The sequence below is a fragment of the Canis lupus genome, chromosome 17 (assembly GCF_048164855.1).
Source record: "Canis lupus baileyi chromosome 17, mCanLup2.hap1, whole genome shotgun sequence".
In the NCBI taxonomy this organism is placed as follows: domain Eukaryota; kingdom Metazoa; phylum Chordata; class Mammalia; order Carnivora; family Canidae; genus Canis; species Canis lupus.
In genome coordinates, this window is record NC_132854.1 from 50,246,607 (window position 1) to 50,263,696 (window position 17,090).

Genomic DNA, 17,090 nt, shown 5'->3' on the forward strand with positions numbered 1-17,090 from the left:
TCAATGTATATATTTAGAAGAGTAAGGAAAGCCAGGTGGTAGCCAATATCAATGGCCTTGTAGACAGTGCTCTGCTTGCTGGGAAAGGCATCCACCTCCACAAAGAGATAATAGGGAGACTGCAAGATAATCACTGATGTTGTTGCCACAAAGCAACATTGGCATTCTGTTTCCCAGTTGGATTTCTGTTTAGGCAGTGAACTTGCTGACCTTCTCCTGTGCCTTTCTCAGTAGAGAAAATAACCAGAGTGATGGCTGGCTGGCAGTCTAGGAGCCTGCATGCATATCCTCTAGCATCAGGACTGCCAGTGTGGGTGGTAACAGGCAGCTGAGCAGGAGTCAGAACTCCCAGATCAGAGACCTGGGCAGTGGGAAGGACCCAAAAGGCCGCCAAAGAATTGTCACACATGCCGTGCAGGAGCCAGCATGTGAGTGCCTGCCACACAGAAGGTGATGACCAGCAGTATAGGTCAGAGACACAGTGAGAATTGGCAGGAAGGGGCCTAAAACCTAAATGCAGCAATAAGTAAGGACCATTTGTCCTTATTCCTCACCTACTTCCCTCCCTCTCTACCCTCCTAGCATTGGGAAAAAGAAGGGCTAGAACTTTGAAACATGTGGTTCAAATATATGACTGAAAGTGTTTTCTCCCCCCTTCTCCTAGTTAAGGTTTGTTTTTTGTTTTGTTTTGTTGTTGTTGTTGTTGTTGTTGTTTTTAGTTTTTATTCAACTTCCAGTTAACATGTAGTGAATTAGTTTCAGATGTACAATATAGTGAATCAATACTCCCAGATATCACTGTACTTATCACAAGTATACTTCCTTAACCCCCATCACGTATTTCATCTATCCCCTCACCTACCTCCCTTCTGGTAACCGTCAGTTTGCTTTTTTTTTAAGATTTTGTTTGTTTATTCATGAGAGACACACAGAGAGAGGCCAAGACACAGGCAGAGGGAGAAGCAGGCTCCATGCAGGGAGCCCAATGTGGGACTCGATCCCGGGACTCCAGGACCAGGCCCTGGACCGAAGGTGGTGCTAAACCGCTGAGCCCCTGGGCTGCCCCATCAGTTTGTTCTTTATAGTTAAGGGTCTGTTTCTTGGTTTGACTCTCTCTCCTTTTCCCTGTGCTCATTTGTTTTGTTTCATAAATTCCGCATATGAGTGAAATCACATGGTATTTTTCTTTCTTGGACTGACTTATTTCTCTTGGCATTATACTCTCTAGTTTCATCCATGTCTTTGCATATGGCAAGATTTCATTCTTTTTTATGGCTGAGTCATATTCCATTTTGTGTGTGTGTGAACTCTTTTTTTATCCATTCATCAGTCAATGGACACATGGGCTATTTTCATAATTTGGCTATTGTAGATAATGCTGCTATAAACACTGGGGTGCAGGTATCCCTTGACATTAGTATTTTTGTATTCTTTCTTTGGGTAAATGCCTAGAATTGCAATTGCTGGATCATAGGGTAGTTCTATTTTTCACTTTTTTGAGAAATCTCCATACTGTTTCCCACAGTGGCTGTACCAGTTTGCATTCCTACCAACAGTACATGTGGGTTCCCCTTTCTCCACATCCTAGCCAATACCTGTTGTTTCTTGTGTTGTTTATTTCAGCCATTCTGGCACGTGTGAGGTGATAGCTCATTATAGGTTTGATTTGCATTTACCTGATGATCAGTGATGTTGAACATCTTTTTATGTGTCATCTGGATGTCTTCTTTGGAAAAATGTCTATTCATGTCTTCTACCCATTTTAATTGGATTATTCATTTTTGGAGTGTTGAGTTTTATAAGTTTTTATATATTTTAGATACTAACCATTTGTCAGATGTGTCATTTGTAAATACCTTTTCTGATTTCTGCCTTTTAGGTTTGTTGATTATTTCTTTTGCTGCGCAGAAGCTTTTCATTTTGATGTAGTCCAGATAGTTTATTTTTGCTCTTGTTTCCTTTGCCTCAGGAGACATATCTAGAAAGTTGCTATGGCCAGTGTCAAAGAAATTACTGCCTGTGTTCTCTCTTAGGATTTTTATGGTTTTAGGTCTCACATTTAGGTCTTTAATCCATCTTGAATTCATTTTTGTGTGTGGTCTAAGAAGGTGGTCCAGTTTTATTCTTTTGCATATGGTTGTTCCATTTTCCCAATGCCATTTGTTGAAGATAACATCTCTTTTTCCATGGGATTTTCTTTCCTGTTTCATTGAAGATTAATTGACCATATCACTGTGGATTCACTTCTGGCTTTTCTGTTCTATTCCATGGATCCATGTGTCTATTTTTGTTCCAGTACCATACTGTTTTGATTACTACAGCTTTTTTAAAAAGATTTTATTTATTTATTCATGAGAGGCAGAGAGAGAAGAGGGATAGGAGAATCAGACTCCACTCAAGGAGCCCAATGTTGGACTCAATTCCAGGACTCTGGGATCCCTGAGCCGAAGGCAGACACTCAACCACTGAGCCACTCAGGCAACCCGATTACTACAGCTTTATAACAGAACTTGAAGTCCACAACTGTGTTGCCTCCAGCTTTCTTTTTCAGAATTGGTTTGGCTATTCAAGGTCTTTTGTGGTTCTACACAAATTTTTGGATGGTTTGTTATGGCTCTGTGAAAAAATGCTGTTGGTATTTTGATAGGAATTGCGTTAAAGATGTGGATTGCTTTGTGTAGTGTAGACATTTTAACAATATTCTTCCAATTCATGAGCATGGAGTATATCCATTTCTTTGTATGACTGAAAGTTTTAATGTAGATTGGACGGATTTTAATAAAGTATGACCAGAAAGACACCTCTTAGGAACAGAAAGAAATGGATTTTCCAGAACATGGTTTAATCTAGTGACAGATTTAAATAAAAATTTTATGTTTATCCACTATGCTTTGAGAGTTCTTAATTAACTGGTTATAATAGCTTTAAAGCCCTAGGAGATCAGGCTTCTACCTCATTATTTCTGTCCATCCTCTCACTATGTTCCAAATCCAGAACAAATTATTTGCACCCTCAGGACCTTTACACAGCCTATCTACAGGGCTTTCTCTTACCCATCTTTTAAGATACCATTGTCATATTTCCAAATAGTCCTTTTCTGAGCACCTTCTATAAACTTGCCCCTCCCCTGACTCAATGACCATATTGTTTTCACTGCAATAACTTATTTTACTCTTTACATTTCCAATTATAGAACATTCAGAATGGAAGAAAAGCTGTTTTGTTAGCAGCTCTTTTCATGCATCCAAATTGACTGTAGTTTAGGTTTGTCTAGAAACTTGGAAGGAAAAAGTTGGAATTGACTTTTTTCCTCAGGGACAATACGTTTTTAGAAAGTCTCCCACGTGGAAGCTGCACTATTGAAAGGCTTCTACCAGTGACAGTGTTCTTTCAAGGGCTTTATCATTACTCAGTCTCCAAACTAAGCATTCCCATGCCTGAGATCAATATATACTTCCTCCCAAGTTTCAACCCCATTCCTTTCCAATTTATAATATATGAATGACTTCAACACTCACCTCCAAACAAAAAAAATTAAAAATTTTGTTGCTTTTAGCCAGGGTTAAACTGTGACCATGTTATTGGTATATCTGGAGATGAAAAATTCTGTCCCACTGTGAGATTTGACTTCACTATCTGGAAAGATTTACTTTGCTATCTTCTTTCAAAAGTATTGTCAATAAAAATTAAGAACATTAGCTGAAAAAAATTTTTCCACACCTACGTATGGTACAGTTTTCCATAGATCTGTGTGAATGACCTATGCAATTACTTCTGCTCTTTAAGCCATCTGCTTTTAGAAATGTGCTGTTTTCCTTCAGATTTGAAGACAAATGTGACTTTTAAAATACCTCCACTGCTCCATTTTATTAAATAGGATGGGTGGTGAATGTGGCAGTAAGTCTCTTTTAAGATTCACTCCTGCACTGCAAGCTCCTGCAAACATTGTAAATGTGAGTTAACATTCTGGAGACCAAACTATCTTTCACAGATAGTAGATATGCAGAGTTAAACAGCATGAATCTGCTTGAGGCATAGCCATATTCCTTCAAGCAAGAGGAAGACAGAATCATTATTCTGCTGGCAAAGTGAATACCTAGAAAGGAAGCCTGGTGTGCATATCCAATCCCTAGTAAATACGTTCTTTGTAAACTGATTATTTAACACATCTCTATCTAAAAACCAACCATTCTCATTAAAAACTAAAGAACTATGATTAGTCCCCAAGTTTTATTTAGTTAGAAAATTATTAATACTTAATTCTACCTTTGTTATTAGAGATTCAGAACCAAAGGCAGAAATAGATAATACTATGGAAATGTGTAGCTGTTGCAGCATATATAATATCCAGTAGGAACAGTTAAGATAACAATGAAGGGCATATAAGTAATTATTGGGAATAATATTCCATATAAATTCTAAGGCAGGTCCTGCTCCTTGAGGCTTTGAACGATATTTTACTTGGTGATACTTAGGTTGAATATGAGCAGAAATGTAATAATCATGCTGGTTTATATTTCATGATGTGATTTAAAAGCCATTATCAGAATCATCTTTTCCATCCTCAGAACCACCATAAGAATACTATTATCATCCTGTTGATAGATGTGGAAGCATAAACTCAGAATGGCTCAGTGACCTACCCAAGGTACCATAGCTGATGATGACAGTAATGAGCTCCACCTTTCTTTGTCTAAGATCAGAAATACTACCACTATAGATGATGGTGTATATAATGCCTATGTATTATTTCCAATTGTGTGTTGAACACAGACATGAATAAATAAGATATGAAGGTGAGATGAATAGGATATTAACTACTACTAAGGGAAAAATGCTTTCTTATCACTTCTGGGATATAACATTTATATAATACAATAGAAGCTTATCATGCATTTGTCCCTCCAAGTATTTATTGAGTGCCAACTATGTACTAAGCATAAGTAGTGGCTACTGAGACAAAAAGGAGTTTCTGTGTTCTGGGGTTCATTACCTAATAGAAAAGCATAAGCAATTAGACATCAATATGACAAGTATCATGATAGTGTAAAGATGTGGTTTGTACTTAACCTGCTTGGGAAGGTCAAGAAAAATTCCTTTGAAAGATGAGATAGGGATCCCTGGGTGGCGCAGCAGTTTGGCGCCTGCCTTTGGCCCAGGGCGCGATCCTGGAGACCCGGGATCGGATCCCACGTCGGGCTCCCGGTGCATGGGGCCTGCTTCTCCCTCTGCGACTATCATAAATAAATAAAAATTAAAAAAAAAAAAAAAAAAAAAGAAAGATGAGATAGAAGTCAGGAAGAAGATGTTAATTAGGGGGGTAATAGGCAGATTGCAAGGGAAAGTACCTGGCAGGAGGGATGTCATTTGGAAAACATGGACACGTTCAAAACCATAAAGGGCTGAGATCTTTTAGAAGTATCTTGCCCAGATAGTCCCAAGTAATATACAAATAGATATTTTGCTAGTGCATTTATTTAAAATACATTTGGTACTTAAAAATGAATCATTTGTAGGTTATTTAACAACTTACCAAAGGAAGAATAGTAATGGCAAAGTTCTGTAATCCTTATACTATAATTGGAAATCTTCAAAGACCAACTTTAATTATTAATGCTTAATTATGGAAACGATAGAGAGTATTATGGAAAAGGAAAGTGTATTCAAATTACTGAAATATTCATAAACTTACAACTAATATGTAATTTTTCCATGCACTCTCCATTGAGATGGCATTACCCAACTCTAATATCATCCAAGTCTTAATGAAGTCATTTCTACCCATGGGAATGACATACTTGTAGTTATCTGGACCTTTAGAAGACGGCTAATATGTTTCCTTAAAAGAGGGTTAGTGGTAATCTCTGAGAATCTTCCCTATTTTTTTTTCTTTTTCCCATCATAGCCCATTTTCTACTATTCTCATATACATATGTCCTATACTTAATTCTTTTTCTTCTTATTTTAATTCACTTTCAACTACAGAAGTCTGTGCTTGCCAACCAATACAAAACCAAGATGTGAGAATTCCAGGGAGGATGGTGGAGTAGGATGATCCTAAACTCATCTCAGTACTGGATAAACCTAGATAACACCTAGATCAGTGTAAATAAACTTGAAAATGAATCAAAGGCTGGTAGAACAGAGTCTCCACAGCTAAACATAGAGAAGAGACCACATAGAAAAGTGTAGGAAGGGTGAAGATGTGGTTAGGAACCAAACTGACTCATGGGAGTGTGCATGGGAGGAAGGGATACCACAGGCACAAAGTAGGGAGAGCACACCCCACATCTGACAGTCTGGCATCAGAGACCCACACTGGGAAAACAAATCCTAATACTGAGTTTTGTAAAACAGAGGGGCTTAACTTCTCAAGTTCTTACAATTGGGGCGGCAGGGGTGGGGGTGGTGAGAGGAAGTTAACACCTGAAACTTTAAAATCAGCTCACTCTCTGGGAGACCGAGAGAACTGTAGTAAACTGGTACCCACCCTTAAAAGACAGCACAACAAACAGCCCTGTTGAGATGAAGCATAGAAGCACCAGAAGCAAGTTTGAAAAACACCTGGGATGTATAGAAAGATTTATTTACTAATCTCAAAACTTCTGCTGGCAGGGTAGGATATTTAAGAGACTTCTTTTTTTTTTTTTTTTTAATTTAAGAGACTTCTTAAGAACAAAAGAGCTGATGGGTATCATTTCCTTCTCTGAAATCCAGCCTAGATACCTGGACACCTGCGAGAACCAGCTCAGTAACAACACTCTCCACCTAGCTTATAACAGTGTCCCCCACCCCTATCCTTTCCTGCAGATGTGCCCACTCCAAAACACCTCAGCAGTTCTCCAAAGGCTACCCATATATACCTGTTAACAGTACACTCCATGCCTGCATTCACCTGCATCAAGCCCCCTCCAATCCAACTTTGCAGAACTCCACCCAAAATGCCACAATAAGCATAACAGTGTGCAAGCAGCCTTGACAGGGGCCAACACTACTCCAAAGTGATTCCTTGCCACAGGGAAAGGGGGAAATAACAAGATACATAATTTATATTGCAGTCACAACAGTGGCATGAGGGTATATATCTGGTATGACTGCAGGACCTACCCACCAATGAAAACTTCTCAGGGGGCAACACAGGAGAATGTCCTGCAGTCCAACCTCCGTGATAGTGAATGTCTGATCTGCCTCAACTCAAGCTCAAGGCAGCTGCAGACTGGCTCATTAACACAATTACAGATGACTATCCTGAGGGCAAACATGGCTCAGATACAACAGTAGGGCACACCCAGCACCTAAAGGAGAAGCCTTTGAAGGGCCAGGTCCTGGTGAATAGGGCCACTACAAAACAGGGGACCACTGGACCTCTTCTTCATAAGGCTACTACTTGCAAGAACAGGAGATGTAACTCAATTTCCTAACACAGAGTTAAACAAATGAAAAGACAGAGGAACATGTCCCAAACAAAAGCACAGGACAAAATCACAGCAAGAGAACTGAAAGAACAGAGATGAGAAAGAGTGGAGGGTCTCACTGAGATCATAAATAGAGAGATAGAAAACATGAAAAATAACCAATGAGAAACAAAGAATGCAATATATGAAATTGAAAATACACTAGCAGAAATAAATCATAGACTAGAGGAAGCAGAAGAACAAATCAGTGACCCGGAGGATGGAGTAATAGAAAGCAATCAAGCTGAACAAAAGAAAGAAAAATTATTTTTTTCCTTTTATTTAAAAAAGGAACTCAGTGACACCATCAAGAATAATAACATTCATATGGTTACTATAGGGAACCAAGAAAAAGAAGAGAGAGAAAAGAGGGGAAGAAATTTTATTTGAGGAAATAATAGCTGCCTAAAAGAAACTCATTTCAGACCTAAAGACACATACAAATTGAAAGTGAAGGCATGAGAAAGCATTTAGCATGCCAAAGGAAGTGAAAAGAAAGCCAAGATAGCAATACTTCTATAAAACTTTGAAAGAAAGGCTACAATAAGAGACAAAGTAGAAGACCACATAATCATAAAGGGAACAATACAACAGGAAAATATAATAATTATAAATATCTATACTGTCAAAGGAGACCCAAATACATAAAGGATCTATTAACAAATATAAAGGACATAATCAATGGTAATACAATAATAGCAGGGGACTTTAATGCCCACTTACATCAATGGATAGATTATCCAAACAGAAAATTATAAGGAATAAGTGGCTTTGGATGACATATTGGACCAGATGGATCCAATAGATATATTTTAAAAATTTCATCCTAAAACAGCAGGATACACATTCTTTTCAAGTGCATATAGAACATTTTCCAGAACAGATCACATATTAGGTCACAAAACAAGTCTAAACAAATTTAAAAAGATTGAAGTCATGCCATGTATCTTTTCCTATGCTATAAAACTAAAAATCAACCACAAGAAAAAACATGGAAAGAACACAGAGATTAAATAACATAGAGATAAATTAAATAACATGCTACAAAACAATGAATTGGTCCAACAAAAAATGAAAGAGGAAATGAAAAATGAAAACCAAACATTCCAAAATTTATGAGATATAGCAAAAGCTGTTCTAAGAGGGAATGTTATATGAATACATGCCTACTTCAAAAGGCAATACAAATTTCAAATGGACAACCTAACCTTACATCTGAATGGTCTAGAAAAAGAATAATAAACCCAGTTGAAGGAAGGAAATACTAAAGATTAGGGCAGAAATAGATATAAATGAAATAGAAACTAAAAACATAACAGATGAATGAACAATGAGCTGGTTCTTTGAAAAGATCAGAACAATTTATGAAATTTTAGCCAGTTATAAAAACAGAGAGAGAGAGGACTCAAAAACAGAAATGAGAAGAAACTAACACCACAGAAACACAAAGTATTATAAGAGAATATGATGAAAAACTGTATGCCAACAAATTGGACAACCTAGAAGAAATGGAGAAATTCCTGGAAACATATAACTTCCCAAAATTGAATCAAGAAGAAATAGAAAATTTGAACAGACCAGTCACCAGCAAGAAATTGAATTAGTAATCCCAAAGTACCGAACAAACAGAAGTCCAGGACTAGATGGCTTCACAAGCAAATTCTAGGAAACATTTAAAGAAGAGTTAGTATCTACCCTTCTCAAACTCTTCCAAAACTTAGAATAGGAAGGAGAGTTTCCAAATTCATTCTATGAAAGCAATGTTACCCTGACATCAAAACTAGATAAGGACACTACAAAAATACAATTATAGGCCAATACCTCTGATGAACATAGACGCAAAAATCCTCAACAAAATATTAGCAAACTGAATCCAACAATACATGTAAAAAAATCATTCACCATGATCATGTCGAATTTATTTCTGGGATGCTGCAATATTCTTGAATCAATCCATGTGATACATCACATCAACATGGGAAAGGACAAAACCATATAATTATTTCAATAGATATAGAAAAAGCTTTTCACAAAGTACAGCATCCATTCATGATAAAAATCCTCAACAAAATAGGACTAAGGGAACATACCTCAACATAATAAAAACCATATATAGAAAAATCCTAGATAACATCATACTCCTTGGTGGAAAACTGAGTTTTTCCCCTAATATCAGGAACAAGACAAGAATATCCACTCACACCACTTATTCATCATAGTACTAGAAGTCCAATCACAGTAATCAGATAAGAAAAGGAAACAAAAGACATCCACATGGCTATGGAAGAAATAAAACTGTCACTATTTGCAGATGACATAATATATAGAACATCCTAAGGAATTAACAAAAAAAATACTAGAACTATTAAATGATTTTATAAGATCATAGGATACAAAATTAACACTTAGAAATTCACTGAATTTCTATACAATAATAAAGTAGCAGAAAGGAAATTAAGAAAACTGTTCCATTTACAATCTCACCAAAGATAATAGGAATAAACTTAACCAAGGATGTAAAAGACCTGTACTCTGAAAACCATAAAACATTGAGGAGAGAAATTAAAGATGCCTTAATAAACCGAAAAGATATTCCATGCTCATGTATTGAGAGAAAAATATTGTTACAATGTCTATATGACTCACAGTGATGTACAGATTTAATGCAATCCCTATCAAAATACCACAAGCATTTTTTACAAAACTAGGGTAATCCTAAAATGTATATGGAACCACAAAAGACCCTGAATAGCCAAAGCAATTTTGAAAAAAGAACAAAACTAGAGGTATGACAATGCCAGATTTCAAGATATTCTATAAAGCTCTAGTAATCAAAACTGTATGGCACTGACACAAAAATAGACACATAGATCAATAGTACAGAATAGAGAATCCAGGAATTAAACCACATTTGTATGACCAATTAGTCTATGACATAAGAGGCAGGATATGCAATGGCAAAAAGAGTGTCTCTTCAACAAATGGTGATGGGAAAACTGGACAGCCATATGCAAAAGAATGAAACTGGACCACTTAAACCATTCACAAAAATAAACTAAAAATAGATTAAAAACCTCAATATGAGACTTGAAACCATGAAAATCTCAGAAGAGAGCACAGGCAATAATTTCTCTGACACCAGTCAAGCAACATTTTTCCAGATGTGTCTCCAGAGGCAAGGAAAGGAAAAGGAAAAATAAACTATTGGGACTATCTCAAAATAAAAATTTTCTGTACAATGAAGGAAACAACCAACAAAACTAAAAGATGGCATGTGTAATGGGAGAAGATATTTGCAAATGAACTATGGGATAAAGGGCTAGTGTCAAAGCTATATAAAGAACTTATAAAACTCACCCCCCCAAAAAATAAATAATCCAAATAACAATGGGCAGAAGACATGAATAGACATTTCTCTAAAGAAGATATACAGATGGTCAACAGACATATGTAAACATGCTGAACATCACTCATCATCAGGGATATGTCAATGACAAGCACAATGTGATATTACTTCACACGTGTCAGAATGGCTAAAATCAAAAGCACAAGAAACAATAGATGTTGGTAAGGTTGTGGAGAAAATGGAACCCTCATGCACATTTGGGGAGAATGCAAACAGGTACAGCTACTGTGGAAAATTGTATTGAGGTTCCTCAAAAATTAAAAATAGAACAGCCCTATGACCTAGCTATCACACTACTGGGTATTTAACCAAAGAATATTAAAATCTAATTCAAAAGGATATATGCATCCTTATGTTCATTGTATCTTTATTTACAACAGCCACATTATGGAAACAGCCCAAGTGTCCACCGGAGAACAAATGGATAAAGAAGAGGTGGTATACATATTCAATGGAATATTACTCAGCCATTAAAAATACTGAAATCTTGCCATTTAGTACAAAATGGATGAATCTATAGGGTATAATGCAAAGTGAAATAAGTAAGTCTAGAGAAAGACAAATGCCATATGATTTCACTCATATGTGGAATATGAGAAACAAAACAACGGAAAAAAAGAGAAAAGCCAAGAAAACTATAAAGCACAAGCCTATGATTACCAGAGGGTAGGTAGGTTGAGCACAGGAGAAAGAGGTAAAGGGTATGACATGTATACTTACTGTAATAAGCATTGAGTAATGTATATGAGTGTTGCACTATATTGTAAACCTGAAACTAATATAACCCTGTGTGTTAATTTTGGTAGAATTAAAAAAATAAATAAACAACCTAAGATCTGAGTCTTAATGTAGTCAATTTGTGATTGTCCATTAAGTGTTTAGAGATCCAAGGAGTAAGTCTTTTCTAGGCATCAAGCTCAAAACCAGAGGACACAGCCTCATATAGAAAGACCTGGGCTTGGAAAGATAGAGTTAAATTTGATGTGGGTAGCAGAGTTTGGTTCTAGATAAATGCATTATGCACTGTCAATAAGAAGATGTAGGATATATTCTAATTATTTTGCTGAAATACTGTAAAATGAGTATAAGCCACTTTCTCTCCAACATTTAAGATCCAGTGTACCTTCTCATGTACTTTTGTAATTACCTAACTTCCCTAACTCCTATACAAATTGTTTTCTGAGGTAGGAATTGAACAATTATAAAAAATGGGCCAAATCTAGTGCACTATCTTTTTCTGTGAATACTCTGTTCATTATCTGTGGTACTTTTGTGAGTTGAGTAGTTATAACACAGAATTTTTGGCCCACAGAGTATAAAATATTTATTATCTGGCCCTTTATTCAAAACGTGTGTATGTTCTAAAGAACTCATAATTATTACATATCATCTCATATTTACTTTTTATATGGTTTGTATTTCTCCTTTGAAAGTGTTAGTATTTTATAAATAGGTGTCATGTATTGTATGACTGGGTATCCCTTAACAATACCAAATAAAGTAGGCTTTAGACAATATATATACAAATTCCAGGAGTTTACAGATTTCTTATTCATTGTTGTATACTCCATCCCTTGTACTGTGTCATGTACATGGTAGATGCACAACAAAAATGTAAGTAAATGAATGGATGGTGGTTGTTGGTTGAAAGGCTTGTAAGATGTCTGAAATATCTTGATTTTAAGGACAACATCCCCAAACATTAATTGCAAAAAATCCAGTCCTATGTGTAAACTGTACATTAATATATGACACAATCATCTCATCAGCTTCAAATTTGGAGTCGAGGTGTGGGTCATTCAACCAGTAAGTCATGCTCTATTGTTCTTGGTGATAACTGGATGCACATAAATGGGCTTTCAGATATAGCGTATTTCCTCTAAACGGTAAAAATTCTTCAGTATATTTTTCTCACAACATAATGCTTATTCTTTCAGACAACAACTTTAAGCCTTAGCACCAACTTAAGACTAATTTAATCTCTAAAAATGCACAAAACCCTCCAGGAGAGGACTTAGAAAAGTACTGCAGACTCTTTTTACTTCTTAATTGTTCTTTCATTTTTTATTACCTTACTTTAGCTCATGCCATTCTTTTTCTCATGCTGATTTACAGGATTTGAAAAGGAAGCTACAAGAACATATTCTGAAAGCTGGAAATGTGGAACCTGCTGATTTTATAGAAGAAAAATCAAAACATTTAGATATCTGTCTGTTTACATGTTTAAGGGAGTGCATGTCAAAATAAAAGTAAGTCCGGCACTCTCAGAACTATGTCTCTGTTTCTTTGGTTTCCTAATATTATTTGGGGAAAAAATACTTTTTTGAAACTTATAGGACAAGATAGATTCTCTGATGTTATTGTTTAGTATCAGTCTACAACTAGACAGCACCATGATGCTATAGTGTGGTGGTAGGACATTTGCTAAAGGGCTACTAATATCTGTACTCCTCCTTCCCAGCCCACATGCATTGGCCCACTTCAGCTTATCACCTAGCAGCTGTTTCAGCATCCTGCTGTCATCCATCCTCCACATGTATCCAGCCCAGTGGAGCTACATTAAAGTGAGCAGAGCTTCACTGCAGAAAGATTGGCTGCTTGCCAGGAGTTTTTTATTAGTGATCCTTCCTTACTGCTCATGTTTCATAGGCTCTTGGGTGACACTGAATCGAGTTTTCAAGAAATTCGATAGAGAGTTGTGTGGCGAGCCCACGTCTCACTGCCTCCACCCTGTAGACCTCAAGCTTAACTGATGACAAGCATGTGCCCTGCACAAAGAAACATATACAGATATTCTGTTATATCAAATTCTGCGCACTAAAATGACTTGGCAAGGGTAATAATGATGAATGTGCCTGCTTAGCAGAAGAAAAACATCTCATCACAATTCTGGATGATATTATGTTAAATTACTATAATACTGAGATTTACTAGTGTCCAAGAAAAACTAGAAGTATTAGGACCTGCCCTCTCCTTGTCAAACAAACTGCTATTTTTCCAGTCCTTCATTTTAATTTCCAAGAAATCTGCATCTCAGTAGAGCTTAACCTTATATAAAAGTTTAAACTTTTCAACAAAATTAGAAAAAGCTTGGCAGACTACAAAATTAAACAGAAATATATTCTGAATTCATTTCTCATTTTTCATACAAATGAAAATGAGGATCAAATAAGCAGACACAGAAGCTTTGAAGTACATTATTTCTCTAAATTTTGAACCTGTAGGGAATAAAGATGCATAAATGGAGACTATAATCTCGTTTTGTAATCTAGCTTGCCATGTAGTCACCTTAAAGTTTGCATTAAATGACAGGATTTAAATAAAGTTAAATACGAAAAATATATTGGCATTATCTACTCTAACGTTCATATATTTTAAATGAGGGGAAAAAAGGTAAGCAATGTACTAATGTCACACGTTTAGTAGCAGACTTGAGTTACAACTCTCATTCTGCCTACCACTGATGGGGCGTGTTCTTTTGTTTGAGACAGAAAAATCCTCACTTTCACTTTCCATCATCCAACCCCCTCCTCAAAAGAGAAAACTTTTCTGTTTTTCAATACAATGCTATATTCACTCTGCATTGAGGAGCTTTACTTTACATAAACTAGAGGAAAGAGCCTGTGAGTTTTACTTTTCTATGGTTAGATAATTCAGCAAACCCTACGTAAGACTTGACTGAGTCCCAGAAGAAACCACCTGCTTTCATGCTGTCCTTGAAGAGTAATATACAAATGTTGTGAAACGCACCTGGTGAAAGAAAAAAAAAAAAACAGTTTTATATATATTTACATACTTACAAAACCTGCGTCATATGTATGCACGTATTGCTATATAGACATAGGTAGCTATGTGGCTAGAAATATAGGCAGTATCATTTTTAATGGAGAATTAGAAGTTTTGCCAATAAAGGCAAGAACACTTAAAGGAATTCTGATATCAAAAATACATTACATTTTTGGGAGTAATTATTTGACACATTTAGACGAGAGAAAAAAATCAAAGTTACAGATACTTTAAGTGATGGAATTTTCCCTTAAAATATGCATAAATAAATTGAAAAATTATTATGGAATATAATTTTAGTTAATTGCCTGAGTAAAAAATAAGAGGTACACGCACACACACAAATTTATACATCTAGAAAGCATAAAGAAAATAGCCCATTTATGACAGTAACGGAATAAGATGAATTTTCTTTGGAAAATCTTAACAGTAAAAGTAGAAGAGATAAGCTAAAATGAAATGGGAGACTTAAAAGAGTAGTTGAATAGAAGGCCATCCATTTTCCTTGACTCTGTATTATAAAGATGTAAGTTTTCCATAAGTGAATCATAAATTTAATGCATTAATAAAAGTATGCCAAGGTGATTTTTATTTGGAACAAAGAAAGCTAATTATAGGGTTTACTTGTAATAAAATCTTTCAAGAATTGCCAGGAAGTTTCTTTAAAAGAAGAATATTGGGTAGGAACTAGCCCTGTAAGAGATTTCAATATGTATATAGTTTTAGAGACCAAAGCAACTGAGTACTTATGCAAATAAATACAAAGAGATGGAGTGGAATAGCAGGGAGGACTCAGGAACAAATGCCCAAACAGAAATTTAGTTTATAATAAAGGTAATATTCAATTTCTGAAGAAATAATTCATTCTTACATAGAAATGGGAACATTTGCCAGTCACGTGAAAAAAAAATACAATAAATATGAATTTATTTAAATCTATATCACTCCTTAGTACAAAATAAACATGAGGTGGGCATGAGGTGGGTAAAATAGTTAAATGAAAAAAATTAAATGGTAAAAATATCATAAAATTGGAAGGTATCTTTCATAATATGATAGTGGATGAATCTTTGCAAATATAATGCAGAATTAAGAAGAAATCTTAAAGTAAGATAATGGACTACACAGCATTTTTAAGATTCTTGTATGAAAAATGTTATCCAGATTAAAAGTCAGTGACACACGAAAGATATTGAGCCATTTGACAGACAAAATATAACTCTTAATTTACTATGAGCCATTAGAAAGCAATGAAAATCTGTGAAAATTCCTATAGAAAAATGGGCAAAGGTTAGACAAAGATAGTTTATACAAAAATAAATGCAAAAGACTTAAGCATATGAAAAATGCTGTATAAAAATTCTACTATATAAAAAAAATTCTACTATAGTAAAATTGATTCAAAATTGAAACTGAGACATGATTCTTCAGCTATCACAATTGCAAAGTATGAAAGGTTGATTAAACACTGTGTTCATGATGGAATGGGGGCACGTGGGCTCACATAATGAAAATCTGTTTTTTTTAAGTAGGCAGATAAGTCACATATAACATTTGATATTCATTTCATTTTTAGAATTGTATCCTGCAGGAGTTTTCACACTTAAGCACAAGGTATTTCCATAAGGATATTTATATCAATATTATTTATGGTAGCAAAATATTGAAAACAATGTAAATAGGTGAAGAGATTATTAGTTAAATAAATTACATATAATTATATAATGGATTAATGCTATTATGGCCATTAGAAATTAAAAATATCTACAAAAACTGTTATCAGTGACAACCAAGATACATAATTCAGGAAAAATGCAAGTTCTAAGAGAGCGTATACATTATGAAAGCATTTAGATATTCAGAGATACATCTGAAATGATCATTGTTGACTGGATATTTCTGCAAAAGACTAGGGATAAAGAGAGAGTATTAAAGGGAAACACATTCTTTGCTCACCACTTGTATTTATGAATCTATCACTCTGTGCATATATAACACCTCCTAATAAAAATAATATAGACAAATGTAAGACCTCAATGATGGAAAAGGCACTGTAAGGAAATAGTTGTGCTGTCTAATCCCTTGGACTTCACTGAATGTTTTTATTTATTTATTTTTATTTATTATTCATGATAGACACAGAGAGGGAGAGAGAGAGGCAGAGACACAGGCAGAGGGAGAAGCAGGCTCCATGCAGGGAGCCTGATGTGGGACTCAATTCCGGGGCTCCAGGATCATGCCCTGGGCTGAAGGCAGGTGCCAAACCGCTGAGCCACCCAGGGATCCCCCTACTGAGTGGTTTTTAAACCTTGAGGTATGAATGCTTATCTGTATATGAATGAGTTCTATGAAAGAGCTAAGTATATTGACATTTGCTTGGAAGTATAGTATGAAACAGCTTGTGTGAAGAGGATAAGAGAAAAAAGCAACCTAATGAACACAAA

At 35.5% G+C, this 17,090-nt stretch overlaps 1 long non-coding RNA gene across 9 annotated transcripts in view; it reads right to left on the reverse strand.

Moving 5' to 3' along the window:
- Nucleotides 1–17,090, reverse strand: part of LOC140608082 (uncharacterized) — an 848,352-nt gene that overhangs the window by 46,982 nt on the left and 784,280 nt on the right. For all 9 annotated transcript variants that reach the window (XR_012010065.1, XR_012010062.1, XR_012010058.1 and 6 more), the window contains one exon: nt 5,071–5,234. This is a non-coding gene — a long non-coding RNA (uncharacterized lncRNA). The remainder of the gene's footprint in view (nt 1–5,070; nt 5,235–17,090) is intronic.